The following is a 22,498-nucleotide window of genomic DNA, read 5'->3' as shown; positions in this document are numbered from 1 at the left end:
CAGGAAAGATGAAGAAAAGCTGTAAGCATTGACCCGTGGCTGTCCTTGAAACTGCACATGAGCAGGAAATGAAGACTAAGGCAGAATTGCTAACTGCCTGTATGGATATTGAAGGTTGTCCCCAAATTCATACACAGCCACTCAGCAAGATGGGACATTTATTGATTCAAGGCATTAAGGAAATCTCTCTCCAAGTATTAGCTAACCATCAAGCTTACTATGCAAAGACTTCAGAGGCCGCATACAATAAACAGTACCAATGTTAAAGAGCTAGTTCAGGAAAGTCACTAAACAAATAGCTACAACAATAAGCAGCAACAGCAATAAATCCTATGGATGGGAGAGAATCTAGTTTCCAGGGTTGCCACACTGTATTATCTAAATTGTCCAATTTTAGAATGAAGATTATGAAACATGCAGATAAATAACAAAGTATGACCTATACACAAGAAAAATATGTGATAGATCAATAGAAACTATATTGAGGTGGGGCGCCTGGGTGGCGCAGTCAGTTGAGCATCCGACTTCAGCCAGGTCACGATCTCGCGGTCCGTGGGTTCGAGCCCCGCGTCGGGCTCTGGGCTGATGGCTCAGAGCCTGGAGCCTGTTTCCGATTCTGTGTCTCCCTCTCTCTCTGCCCCTCTCCCGTTCATGCTCTGTCTCTCTCTGTCCCAAAAATAAATTAAAAAAAAAAAAAAAAAACGTTGAAAAAAGAAACTATATTGAGGAAATAAGACATCAGTTTTACTAAATAAAGATTTTAAATCATTATTTTAAATTTACCCAATGAACTAAAGAAAACCATGTCTAAAGAGTTAAAGGAAAATGTGGGAACAGTATCTCACCAAACTGAGAACATTAATAAATGGATAAAAATTTTAAAGATAGGTCAATTGAGATTATCCAGTCTGAGTGTCTCAGTCCCTTAGGACTGTACCACAGACTAAGTAGCTTATAAACAACAGAAATTTTTTCCTCACAGTTCTGAAGCTGGAAGTCCAGGATTAAGGTGCCAGGATGGTCAGGTGAGGGCCCTCTTTCAGTTGCAGACATCTCATTGTGTCCTCACAGGGTGGAATCGGCTAAGAAGTTCTGTGGGGTCTGTTTTATAAAGCACTAATCCCATTCATGAGAGCACTACTGTCATGACCTAGGCTCTTCCCAAAGACCCCACCACCCAATACCATCATATTGGACATTAGAATTTCAACATGTGAATTGTGGAGAGACACAAATATTCAGGCCAATGCACTGAGAAACATAAATAATAATAATAATAATAATAATAATAATAATAAAGAAAAGTGAACTGGGCCTCAGACCTGTGGGATACCATGAGGTATATCAGCATATGTATAATGGGAGTACTAGAAGGAAAGGAAAGACAGAAAGAGGCAGAAAGTGTATTTGGAGAAATAATGCCCAACACTTCTCAAATTTCATGAAAAAATATTAATCTGCACTTCTTGTATGTGCCCAACAGCCGCTAAACTGTATATATTCACAGAGATCTGCACTTAATCACATCACATTCAAGCTGTTGAAAGTCAAAGACAAGCTGACAAGAGCATAAGAGAAGCAATGCATTGAGCACAAGAAATCCTCTGTAAGATTAACAGGTGGTTTATCATCAGAAATCATGGATACCAGAATATGACATATTCAAAACGCTGAAAGAAAAAGTTTGTCAACCAAAGAGTCCATATCCAACAAAACTATCCTTAAAATATCAAAAAAAAAAAAAAAAAATTAAGGCATTCTTGGATACATAAAAACAGAAAGAATTTGTTGCTAGAAAACTTATCCTACAAGAAATATGAAGAGAGCCCTTTATGGTGAAGTAAGAGGACACTAGACAAAACACTTGAATCAGTGTAAAGAAACAAAGGACACTGGTAAAAGTACTACAGGGGTAAATATAAAGGATGGTTTACATTTCATCTTTTAGGTGACTCTTTTTTTCACTTGTCTCATCTTAAAGAAAACTGCATAAAACAATACTTATAAATCTTTGTTGATGGGCATTCAATGTATAAAAATGAAATATATTATAAAAATAACAGCATAAAGAATGGGAGAAAGAGCAATATAGGAGCAAATTTTTTGGAAACTATTTAAATCAAGTGTATATTGATCCAAATTAGTTCGTTATAACACGTTAATTGTGACCACCTGGGGCAAGCATTAAGAAAATATCTCAAAAATGTATTTAAAGAAACAACAGAATCAAAGTTATACACAAGAAAATACACATTTAATACAACAGAAGGCAGTGATGGGGAACTACAGAATCAAAAAGAGATATATAGAAAATAGCAAAATGACACACATAAATTCTACCTTGTCAGTAATTACATCCAATGTAAATATATTAAAAACTCCAATCAAAAGCAGAGACTGGCAGAATAGATAAAAAAGAAACATTGTTCAACTATATGCTGTCTATAAAAGACACACTTTAAATTCAAAGACACAAATAGATTGAAAATAAAAGGATAGGAAAAGTTTGTCAACCGCAGTCCCTACTGTTATGTATACAATACATACATCGATTCATCGAATGAAAAAATGGGCAGTTAAACAATCATCGATGAAATCTTCAATACCATACTTCTGTAACTGAACGGACAACTAGACAGAAGAATAGGAAGGAAATAAGAGAGTTGAACAACACTATAAACCAACTAGAGCTACATAGTCATTTATAGAACAATCCGTCCAATGCCAACAGACTACACCTTCTTCTCAAGTGCACGTGGAATTTTTGCAAACCATAAATGTGATAAAGGTCTATTCTCTATAGTATGTACAGTTTTTACACAATTCAATAATAAAAAGACAAATAACCCAATAAATGGGCAAAGCATAAGAACAGATATTTCTCTAAAGAAGATATACAATGGGCAATAAGCATATGACAAAAGCTCAGCATCATCAGCCACAGGAAGATGCAAATCAAAACCACAACGAGATACCAGTTCATATCTACTAGGATGGCTAGAATAAAAAAATGGACAATAACCATGTTGAGGAGAATGTGGAGAAATTAGAACCCTCATACATTGCTAATGGGAGTATAAAATAGTACAGTAGATTTAGAAACAGTTTGGCAATTCCTCAAAAGTTGTACACAGAATTACTATGTGATCCAGCAGTTTGACTCTTTGACCTATACCCAAGAGAAATAAAACATGTGTCCACTTAAAAACTTGCACACAAATATTTATAGTGGAATTATTCTTAATAGCCAAAAAAAAATAGAAACAACTAATAAATCGATAAACAAAAGTAGTCTCTCCATACAGTGGAATGTTATATAGCCACACAAGTGTTGATGCATGCTACAACATGGATGAAAACATTATGCTAAACACAAGGTCAGACACAAAATATCCCATATATTATATAACTCCATTTCATTTCTTTCTTTCTTTGTTTCTTTGTTTTTTTTCCCTTCCTTTCTTCCCTTCTTTCCTTCCTTCTTTCTCTTTTTAGAGAGAGTGAGAAAGGGGAGGGGCAGAGAGAGAGGGGGAGAGAGAGAGAGAGAGAGAGAGAGAGAGAGAGAGAGAGTCATAAACAGGCTCCACGATCACTATGGAGCCCATTGTTCGGGGCTCAATCTCATGACCCTGAGATCACGACTTCAGCTGAAATCAAGAGTCGGACACCTAACTGAGTACGCCACCCAGGAGCTCCTGTATAATTCCATTTATACCAAAGGTCCAGAATAGGCAAATCCATAGAGACAGAAAGTAGTTTAGTGATTTCCAGGGGCTGAGGAAAGAAAGGGGGTGGGAATGGGGATTGACTGCTAGTTTATAAACGATTTCTTTTCAAGACAAGCTAATGTTATCAAATTAGATAGTGGTAATGGTTGTACAACTGAGTGAATATATTAAAAAGCACTGAATTTTATACATTAAAAGATGAATTTTTTGCTACGCAAATTCTATCTCAATTTAAAAAAGGAAAAATAATCTTATACCTAAAAGGTCAGTGATCCAATAGGCCTGTAGTACAGTCTGGAGCTTTCTATGTTGTGAAGTATGTAACTTTGAAACCAAGGGTACAGTTGGCATCTGCAGAACCACGCAAGCAAATCTGGAAGAAGGTGACACAGTCACTAGTGAAAACAAGATACTAAGAGACTGAAGAGGATTTACAGTTAGAAACAGAGGAAGGGATATGGTGAGGAAATCTGACACTGAGACGGGGTTCAGCTATTGCATTCTTTTTCATGGTTTAGTTATCAGAGCCAAAAAGTCTCCTTTTTTTTTTTTTTCCATTTAAAGCCATGGAGTTAGATTTCTGTCACTGTCTGGCAAAACTCTGGAATAATAGCTGTATTTAAAGAAAAACACTCCTCAAAATGGCTCAGCCCATTTTAACACTAAATAGGAGCATATTGCATGGTGATGAGTGAAAGTGAAGATACAAGAGTGTTGTATTTCAATATCATCAGCCAGAAAGTTGTTAATGGATAATTTAAACTCAAATCCTTAATACGATGATTCTGAAACTTGACTAAAAAATATTGATGGTATCAAAGCTCAGAATGTTCAGGAAGAATGTGATTGTGAGTTATCAAGCCTAATTGTTAGGAGCAACCTGTGCTTGACTAATCTCTATGTTTTAATGCAGTGAGCAAGCTCTTATGTTACTGCTGCTGAATTATTTCCTAGACTTCAGAAGAAAGTAGGCCAAACAGTAGTTTTTTTCCCATATATAAATATGGCTTATATTTTTTGAGAAGTGGAAATTCATCTTCTGTTATTATTTTCTTTACTAAATGATTTAATTTGGCATAATTTAAAAAATTCTTTAGTTTTGCTATTAATCCGTTAATCCAGTGAAATAATGCTAAGAATTTTCATTACGTTTTCTCAAACAATATACTTTAGGGGTCATGGTTATCAAATTCATGATTATAGTATGTATTGAAATGTGTCTGAGGAATTAAATTGTCAATTATTTCTCTATAGAATAATTCTTTTAATGCTACATAGGTATAATTAAGGGATAAAATAATTGACTTGATTTGTATGCCCCTACCTTCCAAAAGGAACCCACAATGTATTAAATTGACTTGATTAATTTTCTAGTGACAAATAGGTATATAATGATTTCCTATCCCTAAACAAGTAGACAACAAATGCAATGTAAGAGACGAGTGAATTGTCTTAGATGACAAAAGAATATGCAGAGCACACGCACTGTTGACCTGATTCTAGGTGGTAGCCAGAAGAAGCAATCACTGATGAGTGAATAGATAAATGCACAGGTAAACACACACACACACACAAAAACAGACAGATCTGTTGTTCATAAAATTTTACTGAACTATGGAAGTTCAATTAAAGAGGATTGTCATCCAGCAATATCTGAGTTAACTAGAGATTGAAATCTGATTGACAAAGAAGATATGTATGTAAGTGTTTGAGAAAGAGACAAAGAGGTAAGAGAAGAGAGGTGTTTTTTGAGAAGTAAAGTTTGCACCCTGGGCTCGATAGGAAAAAACCACAGGATTCCTAGTTGGCATCAGGGAGTTCCTGATAATAATAGTCTTACAATAGTATGAATGATCATTTACTTTTTGTAGGCAGAATGTACTATAATGTGAGGTAAATGCATTATTATATTTTTTAAAACATATATGAACACTTCCTGAAGTAAAGTTGCACAGAAAATAGAATGATTCATCCCATATACATGCTGCAAGTGCTTACTGTGTTCCACATAAGGTAATTTACCAGTATCTTTTTTTAAAGTTTATTTATTTATTATAAGGGACAGAGCACAAGCAGGGGAGGGGCAGAGAGAGAGAGTGAGAGAGAGAATCCCAAGCAGGCTCCGCACTCTCAGCACAGAGCCCAGCATGGGGCTCGAACTCACAAACCATGAGATCATGACCTGAGAGGAAACCAAGAGTCAGCCACTTAACCAACTGAGCCACCCAGGTGCCCCAATTTACTGAACCTTAGGAGTTCTATTCCTATCTAAGTGGCGACTGAATCTATGTATATTGGTTGGTTCATACTGATTATTTAGGATTTGACCAATTTTTCTGAAACTAATGGATCAGTCTTGTGGTCAGTTGGAGTCAGTCTTTAACACACAATTTAGAACATTTTTATATAGTTGGATTTTTTTCAAGAAATAGATTTAGTTTATGAGTTTTGACCCCACGATTAGCCTACTCACCCTAGATATCCAATAATTAAGCTGATTATGTTTGCGTGCCCATAGTAATAGGCCTAATGCAGCAGTAAGAAATTAAACAGTACCTGTGGCATAGAAAGAATTGTCTTATATACTGGTAAAAGAGGAGCTTAGTGCCAAGGTGGCCCCTGTCCCAATCTAATGGATAAAATACCTTCATTTGTCAGCTATTATCTATCACTGGGCAGGATTCTCAATACCTATAGGCTTCCAACTCCTAAACCATAGGCATGTCTCCTTAAGAAATGCAGGGTGGCTTTGCCAAGCTCTTTGCAGTCAATTATTTGTATCCTCAATTCATGGAACCTTTGTACTGCTTGTTTACTGTTTCAGTGGTAAGCTGAAATGAGACACTACTGAAGCCAGTCAGAATTAACATGTGCCAGTCTTCCAATCCAGCCCAACACTTTGTGGTCTAACTCAGCTCATTTGCCATCCCACAAAGTAAACAGGATTGGTTAAAACCGTTTTATAGTCCCACTGCATGTGTCACGATGAAGTTCAAATAAACAATCACAGCCCTTGTTAAGAAAAATAATCACATAAATCTAAATACACTTTAATGGAACAAATGATATAAGAAATTTAGGGGAGGGACACCTGGGTGGCTTAGTCGGTTAAGTGTCCATCTCTTGATTTCGTCTCAGGTCATGATCTCATGGTTTGTAAGATTGAGCCCCGCGTCAGGCTCTGTGCTGACAGCTTGGGATTCTCTCTCCCCCTCTCTCTGCCTATCTCGCCTCTCAAAATAAATTAAAGACATTTTAAAAATTAAAAAAAAATGTAGAAGAAAATGTATACCCAAGAAGTCTTTAGTCCGCTAAATGTATCTACCAGTGGAAAACAGTTCTGTAGCTCTAACATGATTTAATGACCAAAGAAAGTCAAACTTTTCTCAATTTTGCCCCTGTAATTTAATAAACATAAAAATACTCATAGAAAATCTAGCTCCCTCAGATTATCAACTACCTCACGCATAAAGGGTAGGGATGGCTAATGATGCCTACTTTGCATTTCACAAACGTAGGTATAAATATCCCCAAGTGCCTAAAGTAAGCCACAGACAAATCGTGTGTGGGGTGTTAACAGTAGCCACTGGGCAATGGCCAACTGCTAGGAAAGGATCAGTTCTGAGGTAGGATTCAGGTTCCAGGACTGCCTCTGAGGTCATGCTGAAGCTGCCTTCCAGCTGAGACCAAACTCATGCTTACTTAACTTCCTCCTGCCACCCTGCTTCCCTCACTCCCTTTCTCCTGAGACAATTCTCTAAATAAGTCATTTGCACAAAAATTCCGCTCAGGCTGTGCCTCTAAAGAAACAGCCATAGGCATCATATGTCCTATGTCTGTGTCCACACCGCTTCTCCCACTAATAGTGTGAAATGCTTAAAACCCTTGTCATTTGTCCTTTTTGTGCCCAGCCAGTGCTTTCTGAACTTTTGCCTTCCCCTTCGTTGCATTCCTCTGAACTTATCCTCTCCATGTATTCCTGGATCCTTTAGCATTTCCCTGTGTTTAACCTTCCCATTAGCCTTGGATTGGATTGAGAGAGGCATTATCCTCATAGGCCCAGAAAAGAACTTCAGAAATGAGTGTCTAAGCATACTGAAAGTCAACTCAATTAAAATTAGCACAATTTTTCTTTATGTCCAATTAAAATCTGCCCTTTTCTTAAATTTATTATTTATTTTGAGGCAGGAGGAGGGGCAGAGAGAGAGGGAGAGGGAGAGAATCCCAAGCAGGCTCCAAGCTGTCTGTGTGGAACCCAATGCCGAGTCTGACGCTTAGCCGACTGAGCCACCCAGATACACACCCCCTTTCCCAAATCTGCCCTTCTTTATTTCATGCCCATTTCTTGGTTTTGGAGTTGGTATTTTGTGGGCTAGTAAAGTCTCATAAACAAAGACTGTTCATATAATCTAAGACAGTAAAATTTGACCCACTGGATCTGGGTCTAGGTCATTTTGTTGAAAGTCAGTTCTTCAGAAGTCAATTCACCAAACAGATAATCCTCCAAATGACCAATTTGCTAAAGTTGTAATTTCTCTAACTATTTAGTTTTAATTGGATGGTTCTCATTTGGCTTTTAAAATAGGCCTAGGGGCCCAACCAAATAAAATAATCCTTATACCACTATTATGAGGCAAAATGTAAAACAGTCAACTAAAATTAAATACATAGAAAAAAATAAGTACATTCTACAATATATATGGCTTCTGGGAACTTTTTTTAATTGCCTAATATCTTAAAACTGATTTCCATCCATTCATAATCATTTAAATATCCTTAATGTTGAGAACACTGAGAGTTAATCAGTCCCCAGATGGGTTCATTTTTTTCCCCATATACTAATATGTAAATCACTCCCAACTTAAAAGTTAGTAACATCCTGTAAGCAACTAGTGGAAGAATGTAAGGTAAAGATTTTATTTTCTCCCTTAGATTTTGTTTTTCTTTGAATTTGGAAGGGTACTCTCACCTCTTAAAAACAACTTGGAAGCATGTATCAGAAGATTTAAAAACAATCTTGCCGTTTGAAACATTAACTCAATTCCTGGAAGAAACAGATATATTAGAAAAACTCAGTTCAGTCTACCTCTTATGTCTTTCTTTCTTGAGGGTGTCCTTTACTCTCATACCACTACCACAAATGCACAACAATGACACCAGATGTGTGGAGATTGTTCCCACACCAAACAGTTCTCTGTGATACCAGCTGAGTGTCCTACAATTTAGCTCAATTCTAACCCTGTCTACCTGGAGATGGTGTCAGATCCCAGAAGTTAAGGGCTCAGTCCCACAAAACGGCCTCCACCCTTTTTTAGATGTCAATTGCAAGTAGTAGGTCCCCAGGTTACCCACAACTTCTGTCTGACTTGGCTACCGATCTCGATTTCCAAGGTACTCTCACCCTTCGCTAAAGTGACTCACAGAACCCAGGGCAACACGTTTACCAGTTTATTAAAGGATATGATAAAAATACAGATGAGCAGCCAAATGAGGAGATGCATAAGCTGAGGTCTGGGAGGGTCCTGAGCACAGGAGCTTCTTTCCTTATGGAGTTGGGGAGTGTCACCCTCCTGATATGCAAATGTGTTGGTCAACCTGGCAGCTCTCCAAGCCCCACACAATGGGGATTTTTATATAGGGCTTCATCATGTAGGCATGATCAATCCCTAACTCTATTTTCAGTCCCTCTTCCCTTCTCAAGAGAATGGGGGACAGGGGGCCGAAAATTCCAAGCTTCAAATCATGGCTTGGTCTTTCTAGGGATCAGCCCTCATCCAGGAGTCATTTAGAAGCCCACCCAGAGTCACCTCACTGTAGCCCAGGAAATTAAAGGGTTTCAGGAACTCTGTATCAAGAACTAAGGGCAAGATCAAATATTAGAAAAAAAGATGCTTCTAATATTTTTATCACTTAGGAAATTGCAAAGGTTTTAGGAATTCCGTGCCAGGAACCAGGGGCATAAATAAATTAAATAAATGAATGAATGAATAAATAAATAAATAAAATATTTTATCTCACATCAGGCATGAGGACAAAGGTAGATTGCTGAGATATTGGATGTAAAATTTTAAGAAATTTGAAATGAAAAAATCAGAATTAGAGCTAGTTTCATAAATGGATGGACTCAGAATGCCAACCTTTCTTTGCCTGTAGATTCTATTCTTCTTCTTCTTTTCTTCTTTTCTTTTCTTTTTTTTTTTTATAATAATAGGGGCCTTCAGGGCAATATTCCCGGTGTCTGCCACTGATTAACTCAAATTGACTCAGAGTTTAAGCTAAGTAGAATCTACCTCTGGTACTTAGAGCAGAAACAGCTCTACCCAAATCATGAGTTCAAAGCAAAAGAAAATTGATGGTTAAAGAGAAATTTATCCCAACAAGGGAAAGTATTTTTTAGCTGAGAGAAACTAAAGTTAGCCCTTCAAAATGATGTAAAATGTGATGTATTTCTATGTTGCTACTACAAATCGTTTTGTTAAAAATATTTAATTATATAAGAAAACGCTTATGATAAAATGTTACATTGAAAAATCTGGGGGGGGGGAGAAACTTAACAGAAACCCATGGGGGAGGGGAAGGAAAAAAAAAAAAAAAGAGGTTAGAGTGGGAGAGAGCCAAAGCATGAGAGACTCTTAAAAACTGAGAACAAACTGAGGGTTGATGGGGGGTGGGAGGGAGGGGAAGGTGGGTAATGGGTATTGAGGAGGGCACCTTTTGGGATGAGCACTGGGTGTTGTATGGAAATCAGTTTGACAATAAATATCATATATTAAAAAGAAAAAAAGAAAAAGAAAAAGCTGGGGGTGGGGGGTGGAGAGCAACTGTGAGACTGAATCAGTTTTGACCTGTGAAGACAGAAGAGTCATATGAGCTCAGGTCTGATGAAGGAGGCCGTGGCGGTGGGGAGACACTTTATAAATAAAACAGGAGAGATGGGCAGAGCTCAGACCATAAGACATTTTATAGAGCATAGTACTCATTTTAGTCTTTTTCCCAAGTTCAGTGGAAGACATCATAGGGTTTTTAGCAAGAAGTTTGAAAGATACAATAAATATTTTTAAAGAACCTTATGTTACCGTGTGTAGAGACCCAGTGGGTAGAGAATGAATTAGAGGGACACGAGTATAGAAGTAGGAATTAACAAGATTTCTTTGGGAAAACCAGCACCTTTTTATCTGTGTAGTTCTGTATTTAATCCATACCCAATGACCTCACCACTACATATTACCTATGTTATGCCATTTGGCACTCCACTATGTGCACATCAATTTTTCTGAGGGTGGGGACCATAACTCTTCATACTTGGCACCTCTTTCTGTACTAAAGATAGACTAGGCTTGTAAAATGTGTATGAGCTTCAATCAAGACAAAGTTCAAGACTGCAAAGTCTTTGTAAACTTTCCACGTTTTATTAAAACCACATACAATAGATCTAAATTTTTCTCTACTAGCAAATCATAATCCATTAAATAAAAAAGCGATTCCATCTTATTAAACAGACCATTTGGATTGTAAACTATTGATTCTATAGTTTTTGAGAAATTACAGAGCTCAGACTATATTTGTGAGAAAACCATTATGAATAGCTTAAAAATAATAGCATTCAAGTAAAAATGGCCTTGAGCTACAATGTCATCCGTGATGTTTTTCCATGATTTACAAAATTTTCCATCAGATCCTAAATAAAATCACTCAAAAGATAAATAAAACTTTATTTTCCATCCCATTATGTTAACATAATTTCCCTGATACTTAAGCATATATACAGTTGATTTTTATTAACTCCATGTACAAATCTGAGAACAAAAATTGAATTTCTTCTAAACCAAACACACTGGACCCTTAATATTTAGTAAAGTACTTTGTAATTGATACTATTATTCCTATTTTAAACACAAAAATGAAGTGAGGAAATTGCTCAAGGACATCTAGCTAATTGGTGAATTTACTCCTGACTAGACAGACATTTATTACAAATCATAATTTAAAATTTTAATGTTCTGGTTATAGTTTCAGATATTTTTAGTGAGCGTTAAGCATCTTTTATCTCTAACACTAGATTAGATGCTTCTCTTCTGAACCCTTGTATAGTATTTTGTTCATACAGTTGTCACCATACTCATTCTATTGCACTTTAGTTATTTTCTTACATTTATTTTTATTTAGTTTGAGAGACAGAGAACAAGCAGGAGAGGGGCAGAGAGAGAGAGAGAGAGACAGAATTCAAGCAGGCTCCGTGCCATCAGCTCAGAGCCTGATGCGGGGCTCGAGGTCATGAACCATGAGATCATGACCTGAGCCAAAATCAAGAATCAGACACTTAACCAACAGAGCCTCCCAGGTGCCCTTCTATTGCACTTTAATAACCTATTTACTGTCAGTCTCCCAATAAAATATAAAGTCCTCAAGAATAGGGATTGTTTCTTAATTATTAAGCACATAGTAGAAACTTAATAAATGTTTTATGTCATTTTTTTTCCATAGTAGTAGATGGGAACGGAAATCATCAGTGAATTAGAATAATATAATTTGCTAATACTACTCCACAGAAAGAAGAATGTGGAACATATTTAAATACCAATGGGGAATATCTGACATATTGATTTTGAAACGTGACTCTTATGATATTACTTTAAGGAAGCTTTCTTGCGATGGATCTCAGTACATGTTCATGAAGGGGAAAAAAAAGTGGGGTTTGGAGGATGAAGTACCTATAGGCAAATTGGCATCATTTGTCTTTGGATAGCATTTCAGCCAAAAGAGACTCAAGGCTGCACTGACATAGCCAAATATCATTTAATGCCACTTGTGGCATTTCAAAAATTTCATGGAAAATACAGTTCTCAGGTTTCTTATTTAATAACATGGGTAGTTTCCAGTGATGAGAAAATGCCAAACCTATTTCAATTTTGAGGTTTCAAAATCTAATTTACTCAAAATCAGGTTTTATCATAGTCCCTAAAAATAGTTGCTACTAAAGACTTACAGAAGTATGTTACTTTTACACATGATTATACTTGCAGAAATAATGCTAAAAGCTTATTTCAACCTCTATTGTTTTGTTTATGCAATCTAATTTAATTTCAATGTGTTTTGGTTTCTTAGCAAAAATATATTTAGACAAAAGAAAAGTAGATCCAAGAAAACTCAACGTTTAAGTTAGAAAGCACAAAATTAATTTAATTCGTTCAATAAATACTGCAAAGTATTTACTTGACTACCTTGTAAATTGTTGCATTTCTAATTTAGTCAACATATGCCTTTTATTTATTTTTTTTTCAACGTTTATTTATTTTTGGGACAGAGAGAGACAGAGCATGAACGGGGGAGGGGCAGAGAGAGAGGGAGACACAGAATTGGAACCAGGCTCCAGGCTCTGAGCCATCAGCCCAGAGCCTGACGCGGGGCTCGCACCCACGGACCGCGAGACCGTGTCCTGGCTGAAGTCGGACGCTTAACCAACTGCGCCACCCAGGCGCCCCAACATATGCCTTTTAAATACTCACCTGGTTGTGTGATTACTCAACTAAAGAGATGCGGTAATTCTAGAACTATGTTGTCATAATTTTTTTATTTATTGGTGATTTTGACTGCTTTTAGTTTTTATCTGTTGGAATACAATTGGATAGATGGTTGTTTAAATGATGTAATATTTTTCTTCATAAAATAGCAATCAGTTACATTTATTGCTCAAACTGCTCTATGCCAGAAAGGAATCTTGTTTAAAGGTTTCCTAGTGGCCTCTGAGGAAATAATTTGTAGCTTTCAACTTCTCCCTAACATCCAAGTTACTTTACTCTCTCTCGTTTTTTTGTTTTATTTCCCCTTTCTTATCCCTTTTCTTCTCCTAGCTTTCAAAGGTCTTTTGATTGTTTTCAGTATTTGCCTTTTCTCCTCCATTGTATATTAAAATTTCTGGGGAATCTTGGATTAATGTAATTGAATGCTTCCTATAAGGTATTGTAAACAGCATGGAAGACAAAAATCATAGTCATTCAACAGGTGAAGTCTATATCTGGAACACTTCCATTTCCCTGGTGTTACCATGAGCTATCAGTCCTAGGGGTAGGGCCCCATAATCCTCATGTGTTTTTTTTAGATTTTTGTCATTTCTGAGAGTTTCTCTGAACTAATCCCATTTAACAAGGCTCACAGACTGAATTTCAGAACAGTCCTCTTCAGAACTGACTACAGGAGAAAAGCTTAGGTAGAAGAAAAGTGCAGAAAATAAAGCTAATGGCACTTCTGTCTCTCTCTGTCTGTCTCTGTCTCTGTATCTCTTTCATGTTTACTCTTCAATATTCATAGCCCCTTCACTGGTAGAGCTGGCCTCAAATTTCTTCTAACCTCATCCTAAAATGAACACTGGGTCTTTTAACTACATAACTTAGTTTTTGTCAAATCAGGCCATTTTTTCTGAATCAAAAGTCTCTCATCAGGACACAATTTCCACCATTATTTGTTGGATGGCATCTCTTTTTAATAATTTAATACCCTCTGCCCTAATGTTTCCACTCTTAAGGCAACCCACTGCTACACGCACCAGTAACTAAAGTGTTTTACAATTGTAAGCAGTGGTCTCTGTTCCCTTGAAGTGTCAGGGCCACTGGGATCTTCGAGGAAGAGAGATTCTGTGGGTTCTCCCACAGCGCTTTCAAGGCGTGTCTCAACCTCTAGGGATTGCCACACACATCTATTCTCGTGTATTTGGCAGTTCGTTCTGTCAGCTTCCATAATGTCAGCTACAATCATGCTTACTACTCTGGCTAGTATAGTTCAATGTGCTTTAACTGCTGCCTTCTGGAGATAAAAATCTAACTTTTTACTTTGACACCAAAAGAGAGGTGTTTGTTTGTTTGTTTGTTTTAAATTTAGTACATTGGAAGAGAATTTAAAGATAAGCAGAGTTCATCTGTATCTTTTTAAATCGTATCACATAGGTAGAATTCAGGTCAGCTATAAATTACTAACAGGCATAAAAGTAATAAGTGTATTTATCATTATTTTAAAGTTCTCTAAAAGGTTAAGAAAGAGTAAGATGACAAATATGAATAAAAATACTGAACTGCAAGATGAAAATGGAACATCTCTAAGATGGATGCCATAACAGTAGACTCTTGCCACCTTTTGAAAGGAAGTCACATAACTCTTCAGAGCCTATGTTTGCTTAACTGTAAAATGGGAATAATAGCTCTGAAGTTTAAAAGAAAAACGTTTTATCAAAAACCTCACATTAACATAAAAGTGGTCTGTTGTTATTTAACAAATACGTTTAAATGTCTAGTACACACAATGCTAGGCCTTGCTAGCAAAAAGAGTAAGAGAAAGAAAACCAAGCCTTCCTCTATGTACACAGTACATTCAACTAGTGAAAGAGACAGAGTATATAAGATTTCTCACGTATAAGGCAAGACAGATGATAAAAGGAGCTCTTTCAGAGATACCAGAAGCTGCTATAGGAACTGAGCCTTGGAGAAAGTAATACAGTAGTTAACCCCTTATCTGTAGAGGATACATTCCAAGACTTCCGGTGGATGGATGCCTGAAACTGTGGATAATACCAAACACTATATATATATACTATGTTTTTCCCTAGACATACGTACCTATAAGAAACTTAAACTTATAAATTAGGCACAGTAAGAGAATAACAAGAATAGCTAATCATGAAATGCAAAAAATGTAACAATATCCTGTAACAAAAATTTTGTGAATGTGGTCTTTTTCTCTGTCTCTCTCTCTCTGTGTCTCTCAAAATACCTTATTGTACTGTACTCACCCTTCTTCTTGTGATGATGTGAGATGGTAGAATGCCTACCACGATGAGATGAAGTGAGGTGAATGACGTAGGCTTGTAACATACCATGAGGCTACTGTGGACCTTCTGACCATGATTCTGAAGAGGATCGTCTGTTTCCGGAGGATGACTGGCAGTGGATAACTGCAACCGCGAAAAGTGAAACCGCGGATAAGCGGGGAACACTGTACTACTTGGGATTCTGGGAAGGTTCGTGAAAGAGCTAATTTTTTATCTGAGCCTTAAAGGGGAAGGAAGCATGGGGTGGAAAATTTACTTACATAATGACAATTACAACCGGCAAGCCAATAAGATCAACGATGCAGTCAGCTAGCGACTAGCTCAGGCAGCACATGCCATCTTTATTATTTCAGATAGCATGGGTAAAGACTGACTGAAAAGAAAAAAAAACTGTTCAGCCACAGTATAGATCCACACAACATTTTTAGAGGATCAACCAATTTTGATAGAGTTAGTAGAAGTTAGCTTGCAAAATTTAAAAGGAATTCTTAGAGAAATTATTTACCATAGTAAAAATATCATGTCATTAGGTCATACAGAAGAACAATTAAATAAAAAGTAGGTGAATATGTATGTGTACCTACATGTTGTATAATAGATCTATCTGTATATCTATCTGAATATGTATATGTGCTTACATGTTGTGTAACAGATCTATCTGTAGCCCCTGCTTGGTGTCCACAGACATAATTTAGGTTACCATGTCTTTATAGCCAATGGAATAAATTTGTTTAAAATTGCTTTGATTATTTAAACTAATTTCCCAATTGCAGTATGCGTACAGATTTCCCTTTCTTCCATGCTGAACTTTTCTCCAAGTGGTTTGCTAAGAATCAGCCTTATTCAGATTCCCTGAAAGTCTTGTCCTGGCTCATATACAATATCTCTCCTAACAGTCCTTGAGTTCAGACAATTTGAATCCCACATGTGAAGAAAACATTTATAAGTGAAAGTTGATCTGCCCCCTAAACGAAGCAAACAACGTAGGCAAGGTCCTCAGCGGAAGAAGGAAAGGCCAGGTCCAGAAAATGGAGGTGGGACACTAGGAGGTCATTTCCACGGGCAGCTGCCTGTTGATTCCAGAATGTACATGTGTACTTTGATGCTTGCTCTTATCTTAGGTTAGTATATCCTATGTATATATGACATGAATATGTGAAATTTGAAATTTGACACACACACACAGAAGTTTCCTGAATCAATTACCACATTTTACTTTGAGGAGACAGGAAACACTGCAATTTAAAGTTGCACCATCCTCTTTCTTGGCTGAATGGAGTCCACATGGAGCCAGGTGTCTACGTGGAGGCTATTCTCTTTCCCTTTGTGATGTTGGTCAAATTATTTAAAATGTTCAAGTCCTCAGTGTTCTTATATTATTATAAGAGTGATACCAATACAATAGAGCTGTTTTGAATATGAAATGGAATAATCTGTGTAAAGCACTTAGCATAGCTTCTGGTAAAATAAATATAAGCTAGCATTATAAAATTTAATTGTTGAATATAAATACCATCTTAACAACAGTGCTAAATTCAGGATCCCAGTTGGGGAAGACAGGACAAGAGATATAACGTTGGGGAAGGTATATGGGGAATGATATATGGGGAAGATACCCAGTAATGCTACTATCAGGGTAGATATTATACACCAGTAATTTACCAGAAAGGTATTTGTCATGCTTTAATTTTCTCTTTCTCATCACAAAAATTATATACATTTTTGTTACCAATTAAATAAATTATTTTATTTGCAAAGACTTTTTAAACTAAACTCTAGAGAAATATGAGCTAGGTCCCTAGAAAGGAGTTACAGAAATGAAGCCACTAACTCTCTCTTTGACTTTGAGAAAGTAACTGTCTTTAAGTTTCTTAAGTTTCTTAAGTGTCTTAAGTTTCTTAAGTGTCTAGTTCTTATGCAGAGAAATAACTAATTCTAATAATTAATAACAATTATGATATTTCAGTAAATTTTGTTATTGTTCTGGCTTAAAACTGTATAGTGCCTTCAGTTAGCTATGACTTATTAAAGGCCTTAGACTTCTCAATGAACTTACTCCAAAAAAAATGTGCCCACAATAAAAATGTTAATCCAGCACGATTAACGTCTAAAATTCTTCTTGAGAATTAGGAGAGACAGTATGTTGAAAGTACATTACCCAGGTACACCTCACTCATTGTTGCTTAGCGGACATCTCAAGGAAAAAAAAAATACTGGCAAAAGACCTGGCTGACTGAAACATTGAGAGAAATCATACACAGAGGAAGTGTTCTATTTCCTTTGTTCTTTATGTGTTCTATAAATATTTCATGTATTTATTAAAGCTGTGTTATTGCTGGAAGCCAGCCTTCTCCCTTGTTTAATTCTTCCCCCATCCTTGAAGGTTAGAAATGTTTGAAATATAGAGCGTCTGCATTCCATGTGCATGTTTTGTTAATAGACAACACATGAAAATTACGGATGAAGATTTCTTTAAAGGAGGAGAAAGGGAAATATTTAGGATGGCTAGGAAGAAAGAAGTCTCACAATACCCTGGAGGTGACCTTGGAGCAATAGCATTTATCAAAATTCTATGAATTAAAAACTGAGAAATTCCAATAAAAATGAGAGTCAGCTTTTTCTTCTCAAAGCTGTGTTTGTCTTCCTTGGCCCATGTAGCAGGAAAGTCATGGTTTGAGGGGCTTCATTAGAAAATTGCCTGCGGGTGGTTCATCACTAGTTGTATTTATTTCAGTGCTAAAAGGGCAGATTTCCTGTTTAAATAGTATGCATCTTTGAGGGCAAGAGACCACTATTGGAAACATCAACAAAATCATTCCGTTCACTAACATTTTAAACCCAGGAGATAGAATAATGGAAGGAATCAATAAATCAGAAGTCAACATGGAGTTCTCTTCCTTTGGGGACCCTGAAGATCCTGTTGTTTCAGTCTCATCTGGGCTGTAAAATGAACAGAAACAAGTGGAAATATCCCATCTGGTCTTTGGAGGACATAGGCTTCAGCCTTCCTTTTTTACTCATGAACATCACCGTGGGACTATGTGCCATTTTATTTCATCTCAACATAGTATCACGTGTGTTCTAAAACAGAGTATTAATAAATTGAAAGGTGCAATTTGTTGCACATTGAGGGAAAAATAGTACACTATGAAAGTGGATACCAAAACCCATCTGCACAAGTTAAAAAGTGCCAAAATCTACAGTGAATTCCATGCTACGTTGTGTCTTCTGCAGAAAGCATCTATGCTGCTGCAACATGTGCTTATCACAGTGTGATAAGCATTGGACATATGTTATCTCATTTATCTTCAAAGGGTTTGATGACTATCCATTTTACTGAGAAAGAAACCAATGCTCAGAGAGATTGAGTGCTTGTCCAAGTTCACAGAACTGGTATACCTGGAAACCTGAATTTCAACCTATGCTTGCCCAATTGGGTAGCTGAACACTTAGCTACTACAGATCCTCCAGTATGCAGTTATATGGCTATACTCATTTAATGAACAAGGCTGGTTCAATGCTTATTACCAAAGTTCCAAGAAAGGCAGTTATCTCCACTGATTGGCATACCTATATCCTGGATCATAGTATCACAGAAGCTCGGGGGTATTTAATGCTAGCATTATTATACAATGCCCAGTCTTCCAAACTGGGATACTTTTGTGAATTGAAGACTGTGCCAATGATACTTTGCTAGGAAAACGGCTATAAACTAGTATTGGTCAAGTAAACTGGAATGTTTGTTTATTCTGTTTATAGACAATTTTGGTCAATCATCATATGATGTGTGAATTTTCTAGCATTACACTAATATTAAGAACTGCAATTTAATACTTGCTTCTAAGACTCAGATTTGTTTATAGGTGTTATCTTTATCATCTGCACTTAACTCTTCAGGTAGAAATTATTATCTCTACTTTAAAATGTGAGAACAGTTGCAGAGTAAACAGGTGAGTTGAAAAAAGGTATTTAATTATTAACAGGCAAAGCTGGGATTCAGTGCCAGGTTTTTGATATTACCCCTTGTCACTTTTCTTTTGTCTTTCTTATCTCCTATACCCCCAGAAAAAGCTAGTCAACAGATGGCTGTGCAACCTATTTCACAGTTATTTTAGTCATGTAAAACTCATCAGTTTTTAAGGAGGAACTTTAGTAGATAATCCATTTAAGACATCGTAGCAAGATGGCAGAATAAGCAAATATGACTATCTTCCTTCCCACTTCAAATTCTTAGAAATGACCAAATGTGGAATTTTAAAAGAAATATCATTATTATCACTAGAAAACTACAAACGCTGGCAGACTAAAATTCTGGGAGAATTATGAAAGAAGATAAAGTTGATGGGACCAGATTGTCAAAAGATCCATAGTTCAAACCATTTTTGGGAAAGCCTGCTGAAGATGCAGGAGGGAATCTAAGGCACACCATGTTCACAGACAAAGAATGTAAAGTAGAAGAGTTCCTTTTGGCAATTGTCAGGATGAATCAGTGGGGCTCTGATTCAGAAAAGTTGATAGGTGTTTATTAACTTGTTAATAGGTGCTTCCTCTTTTGTTTTTGCTGATAAATAGGCATCAGGGATTCTTCTCCAGGCTAAAGCAGTGAAGGTGTGGCCATCTAGGACAAAGGACTGTGGCAGGGCTAATATGCAGCTGGAACAGACTAGCTGAACCAATTGTTAAAATATTGTAAGACTTCTTTTTGAGAATGGACAAATGGACAAATGGACACTGCTCTTAGGCCCCTATGTGCTGCTCACTGCTTCAGCCCACAAACATCTCTTCCAGGACCCTTAGATTTCCTCTCAACTCAACAACCAAAGGGTAGTAGTTTGGCATTACCAGGGACTGCAAGATTCCAGTCTGAGGCTCTGGCCAGTATCCATTCTGGCTGTTTGCTACCTGTGCCATGCAAAGTAGAGCAGATGGTAACAGGCTTCTCAGATGTTTGCTTTCTCCCCCTTTTTAACACACGTTCTTTTATGCTTACAAGTGGCTGTATAACTTGCTTCAAGCCAATAAAATGTGGAAGGAAATTTGAGTATTTTACTAAAGAGGATAGAGGCTTGTATCTTTGTATGACTATTATTTTATTTATTTATTTATTTATTTATTTATTTATTTATTTTACATGTATTTATTTTTGAAAGACAGTAAGACAGAGCATGAGCAGGGGAGGGGCAGACAGAGAAGGAGACACAGAATCCAAAGCAGGCTCCAGACTCTGAGCAAGTGTTCAGCACAGAGCCCGACGCAGGGCTCGAACCCATGAACTGTGAGATCATGACCTGAGCTAAAGTTGGGTGCTCAACCAACTGAGCCACCCAGGCGGCTGTATAACTGTATAACTATTTTTTAAATACAAAATGACAAACACACAAGCATTTTCTTTTACTAGGTATGAATCAACAGCTTTTTTCACCATCTCATCTATTTCAGTCATACAATCTAATATCAGATCAAAACAATCTAATGTGTTTTGTAAATGGTCTTTCTTCAAATATTAGATAAACACAATTATAATGTCATTCTTATAATGTCACTCCAAAATGGAAACATTCAGAAAATGTATTCTTCACCTTCCATGGTGAATCCTGAAGCTTCATGTTGAAATGTTAGACTCCAAACCGAATAGATTTCCTGTCAGCCTAGGTGCCCTAGGGACTACAATAAATATTTGTTTGGTATCATTAAGATCTGTAGAATGACTATTAAAACACCAAAACAAAGCCTGACTTAATCTACCAGCAGTTAAGTACTTTATAGTTCTCCTTTGGTAGTATCTCCTACCTGGTAACATCTAAGAAGAACGGGATCCCACTCACCTGGAAGCTAAGGTCAGTAAATCACCACCCCACTCTGCCTTTCCATAAAATAACTCTCAGAAATGGCATCCACCACTGATCAAGATTTCTCTAATATAAAGATGGCCAATAAATAAACAACAACGAAAATGGAAAGAGGCTTAATAGACATTGAGGATAAATTTTAAAATTCAAACATCTGCTTAAAAGATCCAGGAAGGTTGGATAAAGGATATAAAGGGGAAAAATATTTCTCAGAGCTTATGACCTGCTAAAAGCCACACAATATAAACTATCAAAGACAAACTCACACATTCTCAAATTTCAAAATAATGATAAAGAGAAAAATTTATTTTTATTTATTTTATTTTATTTTCAATATATGAAATTTATTGTCAAATTGGTTTCCATACAACACCCCGTGCTCATCCCAAAAGGTGCCCTCCTCAATACCCATCACCGACCCTCCCCTCCCTCCCACCCCCCATCAACCCTCAGTTTGTTCTCAGTTTTTAAGTCTCCTATGCTTTGGCTCTCTCCCACTCTAACCTCTTTTTTTTTTTCTTCCCCTCCCCCATGGGTTTCTGTTAAGTTTCTCAGGATCCACATAAGAGTGAAAACATATGGTATCTATCTTTCTCTGTATGGCTTATTTCACTTAGCATCACACTCTTCAGTTCCGTCCACGTTGCTACAAAGGGCCATATTTCGTTCTTTCTCATTGCCACGTAGTATTCCATTGTGTATATAAACCACAATGTCTTTATCCATTCATCAGTTGATGGACATTTAGGCTCTTTCCATAATTTGGCTATTGTTGAGAGTGCTGCTATAAACATTGGGGTACAAGTGCCCCTGTGCATCAGTACTCCTGTATCCCTTGGGTAAATTCCTAGCAGTGCTATTGCTGGGTCATAGGGTAGGTCTATTTTTAATTTTCTGAGGAACCTCCACACTGTTTTCCAGAGTGGCTGCACCAGTTTGCATTCCCACCAACAGTGCAAGAAGGTTTCCATTTCTCCACATCCTCGCCAGCATCTATAGTCTCCTGATTTGTTCATTTTGGCCACTCTGACTGGTGTGAGGTGATATCTGAGTGTGGTTTTGATTTGTATTTCCCTGAAGAGGAGCGACATTGAGCACCTTTT

The 22,498-nt window shown here is 36.9% G+C and overlaps 1 long non-coding RNA gene across 2 annotated transcripts in view; it reads right to left on the bottom strand.

Moving 5' to 3' along the window:
• LOC128314466 (uncharacterized) overlaps positions 1 to 15,720 on the bottom strand; it is an 81,765-nt gene extending 66,045 nt beyond the window's left edge. The window contains exon 1 of one of the 2 annotated variants that reach the window (XR_008296142.1): positions 15,508 to 15,720. This is a non-coding gene — a long non-coding RNA (uncharacterized LOC128314466). The remainder of the gene's footprint in view (positions 1 to 15,507) is intronic. The other variant, XR_008296143.1, reaches the window with a different exon arrangement.
• Between the last annotated feature and the right edge of the window lie 6,778 nt (positions 15,721 to 22,498).

The sequence above is a fragment of the Acinonyx jubatus genome, chromosome B1 (assembly GCF_027475565.1).
Source record: "Acinonyx jubatus isolate Ajub_Pintada_27869175 chromosome B1, VMU_Ajub_asm_v1.0, whole genome shotgun sequence".
Lineage (NCBI taxonomy): Eukaryota > Metazoa > Chordata > Mammalia > Carnivora > Felidae > Acinonyx > Acinonyx jubatus.
Note: the sequence above shows the minus strand (reverse complement) of the source record. Positions and strands in the feature narration are given on the sequence as shown.